The 19,133-nt window shown below is 39.9% G+C and overlaps 2 long non-coding RNA genes and 1 pseudogene across 3 annotated transcripts; 2 read left to right on the top strand and 1 right to left on the bottom strand.

Annotated features, from left to right (window-relative positions):
* LOC112846316 (zinc finger protein 85-like) overlaps nucleotides 1-19,133 on the bottom strand; it is a 241,768-nt pseudogene that overhangs the window by 206,730 nt on the left and 15,905 nt on the right.
* LOC109201387 (uncharacterized) lies at nucleotides 8,640-10,811 on the top strand. 2 transcript variants are annotated; one of them, XR_002061410.2, is made up of 3 exons: nucleotides 8,640-8,701; nucleotides 10,201-10,298; nucleotides 10,752-10,811. It is a non-coding gene; the product is annotated as an uncharacterized LOC109201387 (long non-coding RNA). The 2 variants fall into 2 exon arrangements; XR_002061411.2 differs by lacking the exon at nucleotides 10,752-10,811 and adding an exon at nucleotides 10,410-10,423.
* On the top strand, nucleotides 10,818-17,210 carry LOC102082251 (zinc finger protein 235; the record flags this gene model as incomplete). Its single annotated transcript, XR_268568.4, has 3 exons — nucleotides 10,818-12,104; nucleotides 12,351-13,783; nucleotides 16,573-17,210. It is a non-coding gene; the product is annotated as a zinc finger protein 235 (long non-coding RNA).

Below are 19,133 nucleotides of genomic sequence, written 5' to 3'. Positions count from 1 at the left end.
TTGCCTCCATGCCACGCCGCATTGAAGCAGTCATTTCTGCAAAAGGATTCCCGACCAAGTATTGAGTGCATAACTGAACATAATTATTTGAAGGTTGACTTTTTTTTGTATTAAAAACACTTTTCTTTTATTGGTCCGATGAAATATGCTAATTTTTTGAGACAGGAATTTTGGGTTTTCACGAGTTATGTATGCCAAAATCATCAATATTAAAACAATGAAAGGCTTGAACTACTTTAGTTGTGTGTAATGAATCTAAAATATATGAAAGTCTAATGTTTATCAGTACATTGCAGGAAATAATGAACTTTATCACAATATGCTAATTTTTTGAGAAGGACCTGTATAATGATCCCTAGATACTTGTAAGATGTGACCATTTCAATTTCAGTTCCTTAGATAGTTTTAATCTTAGCAGATGTAGCTAATAACTCTTTTGAGAATAACATGAACTTGGATTTCTCTGGATTAAACATCAATTTAACTTGAGTAAAATGAGACTGAACGACATCAAAGGCAGATTGAAGAAATTTCAGGGTAATCTGATATAACCTCTTTATGATTATCATGGTTACATAAATGAAACAAACACACATAATTTTTAATTAATTTAATTTCACCATCTTTCAATTTGATTGATTGATTGATTGATTGTACTTTGTTCATCCCGATGGCAATTGGGTTAAGGCTGCCAGCCGTGCCAGTGCCGTCTTACCCTTTCGACCATACCTTCATTACATAAAACATCACATGGGGAAGACAGGTCAGAGGGGTATAACAATGGAAAAACACAACATGAGGAAAGATAAGGGGAAAAAAATAACCCCCCAGACTGAGCTCCAACAGGGAGATCAGTTTGAGAACAGAAAAAAACACCTCTGCACATAGCACATGAAAAAACTCTTTATACACCAAAGAAACACATGACAAGCAACAAGGGTGGGTAAAGGGTGAGAAACAGCCAGTGTAGACAGTACATCCGGGCCTGCAGCATAAGCGCTGGTCTCCATGATCCACCGTCAGCAGCGGAGGGGGATAAGCGTCGAAGGCTTTTGGAGGGGGGATGAGTGTATGTCTGCTTGTGTATATATGTCTGTGTGCGTCTTTGTGTGTGTATGTGTCCAGAGTTCAGCTGAGACAGTGTCCTTCTCCCTGCCAAGCTAAGTAAACAGTCTTCCAGCCAACCCAGGTGGCCTTGCATAGAATGGGAAGGTACAGTCTAAACACAGTCGTTATCAGGGTGTTGTTGTTCAGCTCCAGCCTTGAGACAGCAGCTGGCGCCGGAGGGGTATCCGCATGAAGTGATGGTGGTTTTTACTTTAGTGCGAACAACTCATATGAATTTCAAAGCTGTTCTAACAGTCCGAGACTGGTCTCTCAATCTCCCGTTGGAGAGCCGTGAGCTTCTCCATGATGTTATCAACCTTACGCTCCGTGATGTTGTCATTCTTGTGCTCAAAGAGCAGATTCTGAGAACTCACAACTGCAGTGAGCTTCTCCAAGATGTGATCCAGTTTGTGCTCTGTCAATATAATGTCAATATAATCTTTTATACTTAGTAGTCAGTATAATCTTTTAATTATATAAGTTTACTTATGGTAGAATGCTGTATGTAATCATTTGTGTTTAGAAGTATGTAGTTGATGGTATATTGAAAGAATGTCTCATCATTACTACATCATTACTCTACTCATTACTGTATGTGAGAGCTCTGGCAAATGGAAATGCTGGTGGTCTTTGATCAGTGGGTTTTGGTCAGTGGTTGTTGATCAATGATCATAAGAATTTTGCATAATTATGATTAAGGAACTGACCTCACATCCCATTGTTCCTTCAGTGGGCTGGTTTCAGTCATTATGCAAATGTACTGTTTATAAGAATTGGGGAAACCTGCAGTCAGCTGAGACTGAATAACAGCCAAGTTGAGCAGAGTGATGCAGCCACAGCAGACATTTCCTCCAGCACCGATGGTCTTAGTTTGTTCTAAATGTCTGAGTCTGTCGGGATTTTCAGTGAATAACTGAACCTGAGTTTAAACCTGACTACCTGAGATTACATTTAAGGTTTAAATTAAGCTGAAAGTCTAGTTTCCATAGAAATGATTCCAGATTCAGATACTAATGCTGGATAATAATCTCTTCTATCTTTTCTTAAGGCTTTTGAAGTATGTGAGAAAACTGGATCCTCAGCAGCTCTGTGTGGGTGGAAAAGAGGCATGTGTGTCTTCCAATCTTCTGGTCAAACTGGTCCTGTAGTGTTTGTTACCTGGTGTGTGTGTGTGTGTGTGTGTGTGTGTGTGTGTGTGTGTGTGTGTGTGCGCGCGCGCGCGCGTGCGCGTGTGTGTGTGCGTGTTTCATATTATATTATCTCCCAGGGTGTAAAGGAAATGTACATTTATAAACTCTTAAAAAGAAACTAGCTTTTTTGTGAGGGTAGTGGGAACAGTTTCACTCTCAGTAGGTGCTGGAGGTCATAGGAAGCAGGGTAGGCAGTTGGCAGAGGTAGACAATGTTTCAGGGGAGACATCTTGTAATTTAAAGCTTGGCTTTGGCAGGTAAGTAGATCCATGGCTTGGGACAGCTCCTCAGCCACACAGAGAACATTGGAAAGCCAGAGAGACGTCATTGGAAAAAAGTATATAAACACATGCATTGAGGAGCCTGATTACTGCACTAGATATGCAGACTTTATGCACAAGCTGCGTCCTTGTGGGGTGGTTAATGAATGAGCAACAAGTGCATGGACCAAAGAGCAGATGATAGCAGCTTCACCCAAAGATGGAGCCTTGTCTGCTCAACCAAACCTAAACCACAGAGAGAAAGCAAAAAATACATGCACAAGAGCCACTCAGGAAAAATACGTCCAAATAATTACACAATACACACTACACAATTTGGTGCTTAATGAGGTTTATGTATTCATGTAATTTATTTATTTAATAAAGTGCTGAGATCTACAGTCCACCAAAAGAAAATATTATCAGCAACCGAATACATTGATTTAAGCTGAATTTATGAAAGTGTGAACTTTAACTTATAATTAGGACCTTTTAAAAGTTAAACATGTGAAGAGCTCATAAATCATGATGTTTTATTCTGTGAACCTATGAAACGTAATGTAGAGAGAGAAAACCCATAAGCCTTGATGAATATGATAAAAAGAAAAATAAACCGATTTTATATTTCTGACTAAAATAAGGAAGGCATCTCTCATTTAGGGGTTTTTCTTTGCTCCACTGAGCTGATGGAAATGGAAATATGTCAGCCTACATTTACATTTTTCTGTTTTAGCCTCAGCTACGTTGACTACGTTGGCATCTGCTGTGATGCTTACAGATTAGATAAAGTCTCGAAAGTGTCAGCTTTCCTTTTATAGTTCTAAAAATATGTAAATGTACTGATCTTCTATCTGAATTATACTATTGACTGACTGTCTGAGGCTAACAGTTACACAATCATACCAAAACTCTGTCCTGATAGTTTCCACTTTCTCTTTTGTATCACACATACTGAGACAATACTTGGGATAAATAACCAAGAAAACAATTTATTTATTTAATCAGTTTAGAGGTTTACACATCATTATAATCACAGAGCCTGTTTCACTTGAATCGTCCCCTGTGATGGCGCAGTAGAGCAAATGAATCATCACAATGCTTTGAACCATGAGTCGACCAGTTGGATGGAAAGCTTCACTTCATCACGAGGCTTCATCTCACCATCACTACCACATATAGCTTTGCAAAAATTGCATAAGAAGCGCTTGCAGGAACAAAAACATAATATTCCAAAAACACGCCTTGTTGATCCGATCAGCTGTTCGTAACACTTCCCACACTGAAACAGACATCAGCGCGAACTATCGCATGTCCGCCATTTCTTGTCCGAAACCGGAAGTGACGTCATTTTCGGAAAATGTAGTTTTTTACTTGTAGGCCTGAAAACCTATATGGGTGTTTTTATAAGTCATGTTTGACTTTACGCTTTTCTGAATAGTTTCTGGAATGCTTAGAACTCGAATTGCACTACTGGAAATAGTTTATTTTGATGCACATGCTGTTTTGTTTTGTTTTTGCAAATTTGCATTATAGGATTGTTTTCTGTTTTTCCTGCACTATATAAAAATTGTTGTGTCTCAAAAATAGAACTATGAAGACACTCAAAATAAATTTCCTGTTGTTGTAAACTATTTTTTGCAACTTTTTTGTATTTAAAGTTTTGAGGGATAAGCCTCTTAAATTTCTCTATGCAGAAATACATGTTAAAAAAAACAAAAGCGATTTTCAATTTTTTTGTAGTTTATTGCACTTTTTTGCAATTAATGTAGTTACTATGGACTTAATGCATACATATTATTAAAATATGGGCTATAACAGTTGTATTGATGTATAGCAACTTGAAATGCTCCCAAAAATGGCACTACAGCATGTAAAAAATATAAAGTAAGCTCTGGCGGATTTGGTTCTATGGTAGGTCTTAAAGGGTTAACACGAAAAGACGTCTTTGAGCTGCTGCACATGTTAGTAAATCTGACCCTAAATGTGTATTTAGGGTCCTTCTTCTTTAACATTCAAATGTTGTAATGAAAAAGAAATTTTTAACAGGCTGTTCTCGTTTATACAACAGGCTTAAAACACATTGTGACGAAGTAAGATGTTTGTTTTGTAGTTCATCTCCTGCACAATGTAGTTTCAACAGGCGGACATTCTGTGGCACATCGTTACAGAGAGACGAGTGTAAGGCTGTATCCCAATTCAGGGTCTGCAGCCTCAAAGGCCGCATTTTAAGGCCGATTACATCACAGCGACGCGGCGAAGGTTGTCCCAATTCAAAGGCTGCTCGAAATGCGGCCTTTATTTCCCTGAATTTGAAGGATGTGGCCGTGTAGACTTCATGGCCCAACATATCCCACAACTCATAGCGCGGCGGTGGGTGTGGATAATTTTGCCGAACAAAACGGTGGAAGCGGAGCGGCCGAAGAGTAAACTTTTAAAAGTACAGAATATTATGTAACTTATATGCAAATGTTTAGTAACAAAGAACATTAAAGCATTACTGTTGGCAAAATTATGTGACATTAGTGATGTTTGTACTAACTTGGTTTAAAAGTCTTTACTTTAAAATATACGCATTTCAGTAGTCGAACTTAATCTTACAGAGAATGTGATGATTTTGTGGATAATTAAAGTCAGTCATATATCCACAAACACAACAGGCTGAAAGTTAGTGATGCTGCTCGATTTGCAGTCCTGAATATGACGGCACAAGCAGGATTCACTGCACTGTTAATGTTAGCTGTGTTATATTGCCGATATATGTTATCGAGCCAAACGGACTTTAACGTGTGTTTGAACGAGCTGACGGTTCACTCGTTAAGCTGAAAGAAAGATGCTTTAATCACAGGAGTCACACATGTGTCCACTGGACCATCTGGAACTCTTCTTGTTTAGCACTCGTAATTGACTATGTGAGGCCGGATGTGGGGTTGTACATTTCCGGTAGCTTTACTTTGCGGTCAATCGCTACTGCGAAGATATACTCCAAAATCATGTCCAAAACTCGAAAACGGAAAGATCGCATTAAGTTACAAAGAGGAGAAGGTGGGAACACTCACCACTGTTGTGTCATAAAAAATCTAATGATCAATTTTGACGTTTAAAGAGTTTAGATCGATCAGTTGTTTACATCACTCAACACAAGCAGAACTGCATTACAGAATCAGAAGACACATCATCCACATTCAGAAGCACATCTCTGTATAGTGACTGGTCTTATGATTTAAACAGGCAAATGTTCAACATTCAAACTACAGGTGAGGAATAGTCAAACCACATGTTTCCCCGTTATGTCGATATCAGCTAGTCAAGTACACACCTACACAGCATGTTAATAAACCGTGAAAAAAAACCACACAAAAAATGAATGATTGCTGGTAAGGGTTTCTATACATTAGTATTTACGAAGGGTATGTTGTGACTTACCTTCAAAATTACAGTGGTCCCTCGCTTTAACGCAGTTCACCTTTCACCTCGCTGTTTCGCAGATTTTTAGTGCAAGTTTGCATGCTTTTTTTTTTTTTACATCACATTGTGTCCTGCGTCCTGATCGCTGCAGACGATCTCCTCCGTGACGTCTCTCCTGTACAGTACAGAATCGCTGCATCGATCGCTAGCAGTGTGACTCTGAAGTGCAGTACTGTATGTCCACGATGTCCACGCGTCAAAAAATAAAACTGGCTACTTGATTTCACCTATCGCTGGTTATTTTTAGAACATAACACCCGCAATAAACGAGGGACTGCTGAGAAATATAACATTTGAATCCCTTTTCTCTTTTGCTCTGAGGCGCGGGGGAAAAATACTGACAAGTCGATGAACATCATTTACAGATATATTTTGTTTAAATGCCCAAAACATCTATAGAAATGTAAATCGCCGCTTGATTCATTCATTTGCTTAACTTGTTTTGGACCGTAAACAGGGCGCGAATAGGACACCGGAAACAAAGCTCCCCACAGGAGTTTCCGCACCGGAAGTAGCATATGCTAACGTGCACAGAGTCAATAACACAAACACTAAATCCTCCTTCTCTTGTGCTGTTTTGTAGCAGTGTGTACACCTGAGACTGTCACCTGTCTGTCTGTCCTGCACTCTCTCTCTGTTTCTTTCTCTCTGATTGTGGAATAAAAGTTTATAACATGTATTTATAAGTTACACTTGTGTTTGAATCCTGCAGCTTATCACACATTTGATTTCCATGTGTGACAACTGCAAGTGTCCAGAGTGAGGACAGACTGAGGGACCCACTGCTGCACATCATCTGTGAGGCTTTGCACCCCTGATGATCCACCAGGACAAACTCAGCAGTGTGTGAGGAAGAGGAGGAGGAAGAGCCAGCAGCAGCTGACAGATGGAGAGAATAGACAGACTGTTCCCTGTTTGTGAAGGACTGCTAGGAAAGTTTAACATAACTAACTGTCTGTCCTGAATCAGTCTTATTAGGTAATGTTCAAATAATGTTATAATCCCAGTGTTTTCAGTGTGGGAGAAAGTACTCAGGGCCTTCAAGTTACACACTATGAAAGGCAGCAACAAGTTTAATATTCAGAAACCTAAAGTATGTATCAGCAGCAGAATGGAGCTAAAAATAAATGTTTGTTTCAGTTCTATGAAGCTTTGAGTATTTTGGATTAGTAGTACTGCTGTGTTTGTTGCATCATATTGCTGTAATTGTTTATATGCTTTATATATTCTGAGGTAAGTTGATCTATAGTGTTACATCATATTCTATAAGGATGTTATGTGTTTGTATACTTTCTGCCCAGTTTGACCCATTTAGCAGAAGTCAGCCTGTTTAAGGCTCTGATATCTATTCTGTATGACTTAAAGCAGTTATGACATGGTCTGATTTTCTCACCCAATAAAGGAATATTTAATATATCAGTCTGATCTTCATTCTATCAGAAACAGTTATCACAGCTCATACAATTACTTTTTGCACATATATGTAAGCTTTGAGCCAAATTTAGTAATGCCAACAAATTAAATGAACAATATTTGTCTCTTACATATGATACATCTATACGTATTTATACACTGTAAAAGATTCTTGTCTTTGAGTGAAGATTTAAGGTGATGGGAAATATAAATAACTGAAACTTGAATCTTTACTGAAGCTCAGTATTTGACACAGAGTTCACTCACATGTGCTGTACCAGTGTACCTGCACATGTGATGTGACAATAAAAGTGAATTGTTCACGTGAATTGTTCAAGTTCACTGCAGTAATAACTAATAATGATTAATATAATAACTATAATATTGGCCACATTATATTTACACTGACTTTAGTCTCATGAACAACATAATTGTTATTTACTAGCTAATCTTAAATGACTGTTCAGTACAGAAATGAAGCCCAACAATCATGTTTTACAGTCCTGTGGTCTCAGACTCAGATACGTTTCAAATCACACAAAGCTCGTGTAGAAACCAAACAAACAAATTAACAAAATATGTTCTCCTTCATTTCTGTCACACAAAGCTGTATGAAAAGTTTCCAGCGGTTGGTATCATGGTTGCTAGGCAACCTAGGCAGCGCGATGGAGACCGTCCTATTTCACAAGCCTCGCACTTCCGGCCTTAGCGGTCTTTGAGTACGCGGCCCTTGTGGACCGTTAAGGCTGCGTACTTTAAGGTTGCAGAACCTGAATTGGGATACAGCCTAAGGCTGTTCCAATTCTCAGCACCGATCCTCTCTTTCACTGAGTCCTTAGCAAATCTCCTTCCCACGATGACGTTTCCATCGAGGCCAAGAAAAAATAGTTTAGGAAAAGGAGATAGGCGCTAATTTCGAAATTACACCCCACGTGGTTACGTTATGCAGCTGAGTCACGTGACCGCACAGTAACAAATCGCCACAGAGTTAGGAAAAGGGGGCGGAGAAAGTGTGTGTGCAGGAGAGCAGTCGAGCAGAGAGAGCTGTTTTTTCATGAAACGTGAGTAAAGTAGTAAACTTACAGGAACATATACCACTACCAACGTTTGGATCGATATCTGCATCGATCTGCACACCCTTGTCTCCTGGATCGTAGCTGAGATCAGCGTGAACCACGTGGGTCTCTGCTCCCTGATCTGTTTCCTGTTTGGAAAGACTTCCAGCTTCATCACGGAGTTTCTCTCGGTTTGTGGGCTCATCTAAAGGTAAGCACCGAGCTAACTTTAATGTGGGTTCAGTTTATGTTGAGTTTAGCTCTGTTGAGAATAATAGATTGCTTGGTATACACTGGAGTTAGACAGACTGTAGAGTTTGTGATTGTCTGCAACATTATAATCTGGTGGTTGCTAGGGGGTAAGAATACATACAGAAAAATAGTCTGCAGGGCAGGAGAAGAGCCAACCCCCAGGACAGGAAGCCACAGGTACAAGCGTGGGGGTCTGACGTCACTAGCCGTGTCTGGGCCTAAACTCGGCTACAGGTCTATATATCAAACGATCACTGTGGCATTACTGAGAGTTGAAAAACTGTCTAAAGTCTTTCATCTTTAATAAAGTCATCAGTGTTCTGCTCTACCAGGTGTAACAATTGAGTTTAACATCCAGGCATCCATGAAAATGGAATTTATGACATTTAACGGAGTTAGAAGTTAGCAGGAAGTTAGCTCGCTAGCTTCTATCTAAATACAATATAGCATGTCCTGACTGCGGGGTTTTGGAAACAAATTAAAACATACAGCTCTGTTATCACTTCCAACATAAATGAAGACAGAAAACTAAACAGCAGTGACGTTTGTAGGGTTACTGAAGTTTGGCTAGCTGGTATATAATGATGTGCTACGTGACCGCTAGCGACACAGCTATGTTAGCATAATATACACAAGCTAACTTTTTTTCCACTCGATAAAAGTTAACGTGAGGTTTCTCGGTGGTCAGGAACAAATGTAATCGCATGGCAGGATGCTGTAAAAGGACCAAACTTCAGTCAGGAGAACAACTGAGATAATCCATCCACAATACGAGGTTAGTCATTCATATACTGCTGCTTGGGCTGTAGTTACATCCTAAGGTTTTAAAAACTGAGCTTTAATAAATGATTAGCGGTAATAAAAGCCGAGGGAGGTCAACAGTGATCACTGACTGTTTTAGGAGCTTTTTGAGATTAAATAGAAGAAAATACGAAACATTAAACATGTTAACAACACAAAAGCGATATTAAACGCAGACTACTTTAGGCCCGGAAGTAGGATTCGTCACGTCATCACTGAACAACCAGATAGGACTTAATAGGATGATCTCCAGATGCATCTGTATTTTATTTTCTTCCAGCGCAAATAAAAACGGCTGATTCTTCACCTGGAAGTAAAAGTCTCCAAAAGGTCGCTACCATCAAAAATCCGTGAAATTGGCGAAGTGTGTTCACAGTTTATTGTGAACATGTTGACAGAGTGAGAGACTGTTTGCAGAAAAACACCAACTAATCATTAGCTCAGCATGCTGGGAGAAGCTGAGCGCTCGCTTGCTTGTTTAATTATTTCCATCTCGCTTTGACTGCAGCTGTAACCTCACGTATTCCAGCAGGATTTGTAAAAAGAGTTTTGATAAACACAATGCTGGACAGCAGTGCTGTGTGTGTGTGTGTGTGTGTATATATGTATATATGTGTGTGTGTGTGTATATATCCTTTGTGTGTGTGTGTGTCCCAGCTGAGTAACAGGAGTCTGGTGGTGCAACAGAGGAACAATTTCATCCATTTGGACTCAGCTCAGCCACTACAGAGGAAACAATGACTTCAACACAAAAGGTGAGAGAAATATCACAATATTACTGAAACTGTGTGCACAGCTGGTGTGTTTTTAAAAACCCGTTAACAGCAGCTTTATCTTTTGCATCCTGGGCTCATCCATATATACAGAATCTACATTCAAATCAGAAACCACAGAAGTTACAAGAAAATACAAAGATCATATTTTGTAAGCACACATTGAAACAACAATATCATCAGTTGAACTTGCAATTTCGTAAAAGATTTTCGGAAAAGATTTTCTTCATTGATCAATATTTCTTCAATAATGTCATTTTAATTATACCTCTCATTGTGTCACATCATCGTAATGTGATACTGCCACCAGAAGGTGGTGGAAACACACCTACAATGTGTTTGTTGACATATTTGATTCCACTGATGGAGGGAGTTTCAGTTTGTTCCATGACTGCATTTCACTCACTGCCTCTGTTTGTATCTCTGTCACTGCAGGACCAACATGGAGCGAGAAGTCAGCGCTCTCAGGAGGCCGACAAACCTCACAGAAGAAAGGGAGAGAAAACCTACAGCTGTGATGAGTGTGGGAAGGATTTTACCCGGGCTGGACATTTAAAAACACACCAACTTGTCCACAGTGGAGTTAAACCTTACAGCTGTGAGTTGTGTGGAAAGTCTTTTACCGAGGCTGGACACTTGAAAAAACACCAACTCACCCACAGTGGAGTTAAACCTTACAGCTGTGAGTTGTGTGGAAAGTCTTTTACCCAGGCTGGAGACTTAAAAAGACACCAACTCATCCACAGTGGATTTAAACCTTACAGCTGTGAGTTGTGTGGAAAGTCTTTTATCGAGGCTGGACACTTGAAAAAACACCAACTCATCCACAGTGGATTTAAACCTTACAGCTGTGAGTTGTGTGGAAAGTCTTTTACCGAGGCTGGACACTTGAAAAAACACCAACTCATCCACAGTGGAGTTAAACCTTACAGCTGTGACTTGTGTGGAAAGTCTTTTACCCAGGCTGGACACTTGAAAAAACACCAACTCATCCACAGTGGAGTTAAAGCTTACAGCTGTAAATTGTGTGGAAAGTCTTTTACCGAGGCTGGAGGCTTAAAAACACACCAACTCATCCACAGTGGCGTTAAACCTTACAGCTGTGACTTGTGTGGAAAGTCTTTTACCCAGGCTGGACACTTGAAAAAACACCAACTCATCCACAGTGGAGTTAAAGCTTACAGCTGTAAAATGTGTGGAAAGTCTTTTAGCGTGGCTGGAGGCTTAAAAACACACCAACTCATCCACAGTGGAGTTAAACCGTACAGCTGTGAGTTGTGTGGAAAGTCTTTTACCCGGGCTGGAAACTTAAAAAGACACCAACTCATCCACAGTGGATTTAAACCTTACAGCTGTGAGTTGTGTGGAAAGTCTTTTACCCAGGCTCAAACCTTAAAAAAACACCAACTCATCCACAGTGGAGTTAAATCTTACAGCTGTGAGGTGTGTGGTAAGACTTTGGCTCAAAATAGCAGCTTACAGAAGCATCTAGTTACCCACTCTGGAATTAAGGCGTACAGCTGCGACTTTTGTGGAAAAAGTTTCAGTGACAAACACTACCGAAATATTCACCTGCGGATTCACACTGGAAATGATGTTTACTGCTGTGATCAGTGTGGGAAACCATTTACAACAGATGCACAGTTACAACAACACATGTTTAGCCACACTGAGGAGAGACCTTATAAATGTGACCTGTGTGAGAAGACTTTTAAAGCTCCAAATCAGCTGAAAAAACACCAACAGATCCACACCAGAAAGTAACTCTACAAGTGCAGTTACTGTGAGGTATGTATTTATTTTTATCTTGTAATTTTAACCAGATTGTTTGGAAAAAGTCTGATCAGTAAACTTATGGAGTTATACTGAATGAACTGTTTGGAAAAATGAAGACTCATTTTCTCTCAGTAAGCTGAGTGTTGTAATGTAAACAGTAAAATGTAATTGGACGTTGGCAGAGATGCTCTTTATTTCAGGCGACGTTCAGGATAAAAACGTTGAAGGAATTCCCTGATTTGCAATGTCTTTGTTTAGAAGCGGAGCGACGCACATGGATCCATTTCTCAACCCTGTCGTCACTGTGGTGGTGGGAAAGAGTTTCTCTTTGACCTTTGATGAAAAACCTTCAGTCATGAACGGGACCTAAAACCACATCAACGTAGACACACTGGAGGCAAAATGAACTACTGCAAAGAATGTGGGAGAGGCTTCCACACACCAAGTACATTAAAAATACATGACCTCTTCCACAGTGGGGTCAAAAAGCACATCTGTGACCAGTGTGGGTCATCCTTCACCACTGCACATGAGCTTAAAGAAAAAGCATAAGAGAATCCACACAGAAGAGACACCATACAAGTGCAGACACTGTGACAAAAGCTTCTCACAATCAGGTCATCGTAACAAACATGAATGTACACACATGGAAGTGAACGTCAGCTGTGACCAGTGTGACAAGAGCTTCAGGAATCTCAGTTCATACTCCGAACACAAACGATTCCACGCTGTAAATTAACTGTTTCACTGTTACCAATGTGCAAAAACATTCACTTCATTATCTGCTCTGTGCAAACATCAGCCTGATCATGCAGGACTGAAATCACTGGATCACAATGAATCTGAAGAGAGAGAAAGATCCTCTTCTGGTTTCAGGGTCAGACTTAAAAACCTTGAGATCAGGCTCCACAGAGTTCAGATGGAATCTCCTGTAAAGAGTGTCAGCTGATGTCACACTTGGATCTGATGAGGTAGCTCTGATTTCTGTAGCTGCAGTGAATAATCCTGAATGTTACATTTAGGAAGCTGCATGTATAGATATGTATATCAAGTTTATGTTATCTCTGTTACATTTTAGTCTTTGTCTTATTAAAGTTATAGGAATGTCTTTTTTACCAAACTAATAAAGTATCAGAATTGCAGATATGGATATATAGTCAGAGGTGGGTAGTAACGAGCTACATTTACTCCGTTACATTTACTTGAGTAAGTTTTTGAAAAAAATGTACTTTTTAAGTACCTTTTTTGCACGATACTTTTTACTTTTACTGGAGTACATTTATAAAGAAGAAACGGTACTTTTACTCCGCCACATTTGCAAAATTCGACTCGTTACTTAAAAAAAATAAAAAAATAGTTTTAACACATTAGATAAGATGCCGTCAGTGGAGTTTCCGGTAACTTTTTTACCAATAAGACGTGGCCATACAGTCACAAGACCAGTTTGAACCCGTGGCGGGCGGAGCGGCCCAAGCGTTTCAAAGTAGCGACACACGGGAAGAAGAAATATGATGGCAGAGTCTAGGCTAGAGCCGAAGAGGATGAACACCATTGGCCTCACATACAAAGAATGTTTCGCTTAAAAGCAGCACAAAAGAACAGCTATGTCTGCAGTGTCGGTGTCTTCAGTGAGAGCCAAAACAAACCAACTTTTCAGCGTTAAACAAATCAGCTCGTAACCTGATGAAACGGTAAGTTTTCTCTAAATATCTTTTTAGCTGTGGTTAGCTGGATGTCAGTTTTATGTTACAGCAGCTGTGTCGAGCTCGAGCTGCGAGTCATATTTCCGGCGATACGTTGTAGTGAGATAAGTTTGTGGGTGTTTTGTGCAGCTTCAGCTGTCTTTTTAACTGCTCGCTGGTTAGCTAGCGTGAGCTGTAAGCTAACAGCTAGCCTGGTTAATGACGCTAGAGTTCCACGAACATGCAAACAGCTCGTCTCTACTGCTTTAACTGTTAAACAGAAGTCTTGATGCATTCTCAATCATCCAGGAAAGTAAATCTCCAAAAGTTGAATCTGTTCATCTGGACGTAGCGTTTTGTGGGAGAACGTTTCTCCCACAAAGTCTCAGTAACTTTGACACAGTAATATCTGCTTTAATATTTACACCTCTGATTAAATGTCCCAAGTGTTAGCTTAATTTTGATTCCAAGATTGTAAGGACAGAGTTTGTAATTGCAGAGAAATAATCAATTTAATTTAGGCATTGCATTTTCGAGCAGGAAGCTCAGAAACCCCCTTGGGGCTTAAGAGGTTAAGCTGGGCAAACACTGTGCGAGTTTTTTTCAGTCACGTTATTCCGCTCCTGCTCAAACTGTACAATTAAATCGCAGAGGTTAGAAGTTCATAGGTCACGATGCAGGGTCTCACACTATAGAGATTGAAAATGTGACGTCATTCAGGGGTAAAACCGCAAAGGATTCTGGGAACTCGTGGCAAGAGGTACTAGCGGGCACAGGCTTTCAATTGAAATCAGTTACACAGTGATAAAAAGACACAAAAAATGGCAAGAAGCTGTTGTATTATTAACTGCACAAGCCGGGCGAACGACAGCCACGTGAAGCCGACGGGAAATGCGATTGGTTTTTATCGGATTCCGGCGTGGAAAAGAAATCCAAGCCATGTCTCGGAAGTCACGAAGAGGCGACGGATTGCCTAGATTGCCGCTATCAGAAGACCTAATATAACGTTCGAATACACTCCAGCTCACGTTAGTCTGCTCCAAGCATTTCCACAAAGCTTAGTGTTTTGTAGTAGTTAATACGTCTTATATGGCGCTGAAAACATATACTTTTATTCACAGGATATAGATTTTTGTATCACTAATTGCCCAGTGCGATTACAGCATACAATATTATTGTCACTGCTACATTTCTGTAATGCGTACCAGATATTCTTTTCACTACAAATTAATTACCGTGAGCTCAAAGGTCCCATTAATAAATGGTTAACGAACGTGTATTTATGAAGACGATTTGTGAGACTGGTAAACTTACCTTTGTTCGTACGATGGTCTTGTGTTTTACACGGTGCATTTCAAGGTCCTGTACCCATCCGTCGGTAAACTGTACCTGGGCTTGTTGCAGTGACCTGAAGTTACTAAAAACTTCATGAGTGTATGCACTCACTCCAAGAACCGTATAATTATAAATCTGAGCGTGGTGAAAGTTGGGCAGCACGCTGACGTCTTTTGTCAACTCTGTGTGCTCGTAAGAGTCTGACCCTTTCACTCCTTTGATTTTTTTCCAAGTACCTTTTCTTTGCCTTTTCGTCGAGTCTGTCTGGGTACGGACCGGCATTGTTCTCCTTCGTTTTGTACATTGCTTTTTTGGTGAGGAAAGAAAAACCAAGAAGGTACTGGAACCGGAGAATAAACGTTTTGCGGTGCTGCAAATGCTTGCATTTAATGCGGTAATTTGAATGTTTTTCCACGAGTTCCTGGCATGCAGTGCGCGAAAGTCACGTGGTCTGTCAATCTCTATAGGCCTGATGCTCTGATGCGACCTGAGTGCTCAAACTGCGTCCATAACATGAAGCTTATTATACAAAATCTGTCCCTCGCTCTCCCTCTCTGTCTTTCACTCACACAGACACAGACACCATCAACTTTGCTAAATTACTAATGAAAAACATTGACCAGGCAGCTGTGATTGAGCAGCAATGTCCATCCAACTTTTCATGGTTGTTGTAGTCGTGATAATTTTGTGAGGCCACATTGAAAAGCCTCGAATACGGAAGCGTAGAGCTGCCACCGGGGCAAAAGAAAAATAGAGCTATGTCACGTTATAACATGAAAGGTTTATTGTTCTAACAATATACTTTTAATGTTTGTACAATATACCTTTCATGTTTGAACAATATAATATCACGTTATTGCAATATACATAATTATCACGTTCGTACAATATAAATATTATATTGTTCAAACGTGAAAGGTATATTGTACAAACATTAAAAGTATATTGTTAGAACAATAAACCTTTCATGTTATAACGTGACATAGCTCTATTTTTCTTTTGCCCCGGTGGCAGCTCTACGCTTCCGTACTCGGATGAGCTTGCCTCATCCTACAAGTTGTGCCTCCCTCTCTTTTGTCCAGATCACACGCTGCACTGCCGTGCCGCTCCACCTTTTCTTTCATTTCTGTGTTTGTGCTGCGCAGTGTGAGAGGCGACAGGATTTTAAACTGGTTTGATTATCATGCGACCATACGATTGATGATTGGGAGCTGGTCGTGAGGTGTTAACTGCTTTTCGTTACCCCATGTATACTACATGATGCACACACGATTAAGGCAAAACACGGCCGATCCCCAAAACGGTTGTGCGATTGAAAAATCGTCTCAAAATGGGCCAAACATCGTACAGTGTATGGCCATCTTTTGGAGGCTTCCTCCAAACAAACATCTGCAGCTTGGCAGTGTATACAGCACTATAATGACCAGACCTAATTCTTTTGAAAACCTTACATCTTTCCACAGGTCTCCACTTCATCAGACATCACCTAGACACAGAGCTGGATGAGGCCAGCACAAACAGCAGCCTAACTGACGAAGATGATGGATCCATGGGGGTCAGGAAAGCCAGTAGCAGAGGAACTGGAGAGATACCTTTCATGTCCATTCACTGGAGGTGTGGAGCTATTGCATGGCTTTCCTCAGATCAAGAAGCTGTCGATCAAAGTCAATACAGCTCTTCCTGCATCTGCAGCCTGTGAGAGACTTTTTAGTCATGCAGGACTCCTGTTCACTGGCAAATGGTCACAGCTTCACAGCAAGAACCTTGAGAGCAAACTGCTGCTGAAGCTGAAGCACCATTTCACTGACTGAAGAAACAATTTATGGTAAAGTGAGCCATACACATATGTACATCCACATAGTGGGAATTTGTATTTGTTTTTTATAATTAGTTTTACTCTGATTTCAGTGTTTATTTGTGAGTGTAGTTTTTACATTTTTACATACAACATTGTGTTAATCCACTATCTATACTTCAGGGTATTTTAGTATACAAAATAAGTTTTGTTTGAATGTCTATTCTTGTGGAATTTTAGCACAGATGTTTTGGTTTTTTTTAAATTCCTGCTGTCCGCCTTGGGAATAAACTTTTCCTGATTATACCTGTTGCATCTCTGTGTCATTTGTTTCCGATTTACTTAATCCCTCCTTGTATTTAAAAAAACCACCCCTAGTATGACATTCTGGCGCATCAGCTGTAGTCTGTTATGTTGAAGTTGCCTCGTTCTAATGTTTTCTCTGAGGCTGCTGTAAATGTGAATATATTTACTGTGGGTTTTGCTTGAAAAAGCTTTACGTTGTGAAAAACTGAAATCTTGAAATTAGAATTGTGCCTTATTTTGTGGATCTTTTTACATATATTCCTTTTGAAAATACTAAAATTTGTATATTTATTTTTGATTGTCTGATAGCATTTATTTATAAAATAAATCGAACATTTCAAACAGTTACTCGCTACTTACTCAGTACTTGAGTAGCCTTTTCACCAAGTACTTTTTTACTCTTACTCGAGTAACTTTTTTGACGACTACTTTTTACTTTTACTTTAATAATATTTTAAAGTAATGATACTCTTACTTGAGTACAATTTTTGGATACTTGACCCACCTCTGCATGCAACACAACAGCTTTATGAATGCTCAACAAGAGAAAGTTTCATTTGGCGCTGGTTTGACAACCACACTGGGGCACATATTCAAAACACAGCAAACCTTAACAATCTTATCAAGCAGTGTTGTGTTTATTTCTGCTCTGCCCTGTTCATTGCACACACAGTATGTGAGTGAAGTTGGCCCCCCCACCTTCTTCAAATCAAACAAAAGTGGTATCAAACATTTGTGCTGGTTTGTGCTGCAAAAATTTTCGTTTGTGCTACTATCATTTTAAAGATATTAATAAAGATTTCTACAGGTCATCAGAGGTCAACCACCCCCCCCCACATTAATTAAATCAAACAAAACGGGTGTCAATCAACTGTGCTATGTTTGTGCTGGTTTGTGCTGCTAAAATTGTCATTTGTGCTGCTTCTGTTTTAAAGATATTAATGAAAAGGTAAAGGTCAACCAGCCCCCCCACATTACCCAAATCAAACAGAATTGATGTCAAACGTTTGTGCTACGTTTGTGCTGCAAAAATTTTTGTTTGTACCGCTATCATTTTAAAGATATTAATAAAAATTTCTAGAGGTCAACAGAGGTCAACCAGCCCCCCCACATTAATGGAATCAAACAAAATTGATGTCAAACGTTTGTGCTGGTTTGTGCTGCTATTATTTAAAAAATTTTAATAAAATAACGTCTTGATGCGTGCTTAATCATCCAGGTAAGTAAACCGTTTGTGCAGGTAAGTAAATCCCAAAAGGTTGATTCTGTTCATCTGGACATTTTCAGTTGGAGAAACGTTTCGTCACTCATCCAAGTGACTTCTTCAGTCTCAGTTGACTGCAGGTTTCCCCAACCTTATAAACACATGTGAGTGAAGTTGGCCCCCCTACCTTCTTCAAATCGAACAAAATTGATGTCAGACATTTGTCCTGCAAATTATTTTGTTTGTGCAGGTTATGTTTCCCTAATTTTATAAACAGTACATGTACAGTGAGAGAGAGATGTTACATCTGTCTTCACTTGCATCCCAGTCATAGAAGCGTTGGAGGTAGTTCATAAGAAATTACAGGATCACCCCAACCTCAGCAACAGGACCACTCTCAGCACTGATCAGTTGTGTTTGCTTTTGGAACTGTGTCTTAATTCCACCTATTTTGCATGAGGGTCAGTACTACAGGCAGAAACCTAGGTGTGCCATGGGTTCCCCCAGGCCCCTGGTCAAAGTCACCAAACCAGTTCGTAAGAAGGTACAGGTGTGGCCAGAAGGGTCCTCAGAGGCACTGCAAGACTGCTTTTCCACCACAGGCTGCCACACACGACAACACCACAGACTTTCAGGAATATACAGAAACTGTCATTGCCTACATCCCAAAGTGCATCGATGATGTCACAGAGACCAGGTGTCACGGGTTGCTTAGAGGA

This window comes from Oreochromis niloticus, linkage group LG3, assembly GCF_001858045.2.
Source record: "Oreochromis niloticus isolate F11D_XX linkage group LG3, O_niloticus_UMD_NMBU, whole genome shotgun sequence".
Lineage (NCBI taxonomy): Eukaryota > Metazoa > Chordata > Actinopteri > Cichliformes > Cichlidae > Oreochromis > Oreochromis niloticus.
This window is presented reverse-complemented; position numbering and strand designations above follow the sequence as displayed.